The following is a 1,822-nucleotide window of genomic DNA, read 5'->3' as shown; positions in this document are numbered from 1 at the left end:
GTGTAAGAGGGTTCCCTTTTCTCTGCACCCTCTCCAGCATTTATTGTTTGTAGATTTTTTGATAGCAGCCATTCTGACCAGCGTGAGATGGTACCTCATTGTGGTTTTGATTTGCATTTCTCTGATAATGAGTGATGTTGAGCATCTTTTCATGTGTTTGTTAGCCATCTGTATGTCTTCTTTGGAGAAATGTCTGTTTAGCTCTTTGGCCCATTTTTTGATTGGGTCGTTTATTTTTCTGGAATTGAGCTTCAGGAATTGCTTGTATATTTTTGAGATTAATTCTTTGTCAGTTGCTTCATTTGCTATTATTTCCTCCCAATTCTGAAGGCTGTCTTTTCATCTTGCTTATAGTTTCCTTCGTTGTACAAAAGCTTTTAAGGTTAATTAGGTCCCATTTGTTTATTTTTGCTTTTACTTCCATTCCTCTGGGAGGTGGGTCATAGAGGATCCTGCTGTGATCTATGTCAGAGAGTGTTTTGCCTATGTTTTCCTCTAGGAGTTTTATAGTTTCTGGTCTTACGTTTAGATCTTTAATCCATTTTGAGTTTATTTTTGTGTATGGTGTTAGAAAGTGTTCTAGTTTCATTCTTTTACAAGTGGTTGACTAATTTTCCCAGCACCACTTGTTAAAGAGATTGTTTTTTCTCCATTGTATATTCTTGCCTCCTTTGTCAAAGATAAGGTATCCATAGGCGCGTGGATTTATCTCTGGGCTTTCTGTTTTGTTCCATTGATCTATATTTCTGTCTTTGCGCCAGTACCATACTGTTTTGATGACTGTAGCCTTAAAAATATGGAATGCTTCACGAATTTGCATGTCATCCTTGCGCAGGGGCCATGCTAATCTCTGTGTCGTTCCAATTTTAGTATATGTGCTGCCGAAGTGAGCACGGAGATACTGTTTTATTGTCTAAATAATAACCTTTGAGAGGAATAGATTTTACTTGCAACTCACTGTCCACAAATACTCTTTGGATCTTAGTCAAACGGTACAAGTGTTTTTCCATACTGTATTCTGGTTTCTCTCCATCCTACCAAAGGCAATGTCCTTTGTTGGTCTGAGTCTCAACTGGCAGTCTGGCAGCTGAACTCAGTGCCACAGTGTCCGTCTTTTCCATGTGGGATCACCCCTATTTCTTCACACAGGCAGCTCAAAAGAAGACTTGATATTGAAAGGGGGCCATATATTGGCGGACATACGGGTAAAAAACTGGGATTGAGAGAAACATAATGAAGAAACAGAAATGAAGAGACCTCAGTAAACAGTACATAGAACTACAAACCACATAGCCACACGAGATGGTCCTTTCTATACTGCTGGTGGATAGGCAGGAATTGTTTCTGAACTTCAGCAGGCTGTTTATTTTCCTATCTATTTTATTCTGCAGGCAGCTAAATACAGAGAGTGGTTTATTTAAAAGTTGAGTATTTTGAAACACCGATGTAAAGAACTTTTAAATGGGTCACCATATTCCTCTCTCTTCACCCATATATACATACATAATAAGTTAACATTCCCCATGCAAATGACTCTATATTGCTATTTTGGTGTTTACTGATCCCTGTCAGCCAACTGTGCCCAAAACACTAGCAACAGTCATTCCCCAAATGACAAATTCACTCCATCAGAGCAGCTTTTCTATGTCTCCTGACAGCCCCAGGATCTAGCACAGGACCCAGCACACAGCAGGCATCCAAGGAAATGTTTTGAGATAAAATTGGAAGACTGCAGGATTTTGGAAAGTGCTAGAACAGTAGCATTGTGTCAGAGACAGAAGAGGAGAAAGATGGAGGTGGTTCTGAGAGAACGGCAATGCAG

At 39.6% G+C, this 1,822-nt stretch overlaps 1 non-coding gene across 1 annotated transcript; it reads right to left on the bottom strand.

Moving 5' to 3' along the window:
• Positions 1 to 790: 790 nt before the first annotated feature.
• Positions 791 to 894, bottom strand: LOC138988742 (U6 spliceosomal RNA). Its single transcript, XR_011464997.1, has one exon. It is a non-coding gene; the product is annotated as a U6 spliceosomal RNA (small nuclear RNA).
• Between the last annotated feature and the right edge of the window lie 928 nt (positions 895 to 1,822).

This window comes from Bos mutus, chromosome 7, assembly GCF_027580195.1.
Source record: "Bos mutus isolate GX-2022 chromosome 7, NWIPB_WYAK_1.1, whole genome shotgun sequence".
Lineage (NCBI taxonomy): Eukaryota > Metazoa > Chordata > Mammalia > Artiodactyla > Bovidae > Bos > Bos mutus.
This window is presented reverse-complemented; position numbering and strand designations above follow the sequence as displayed.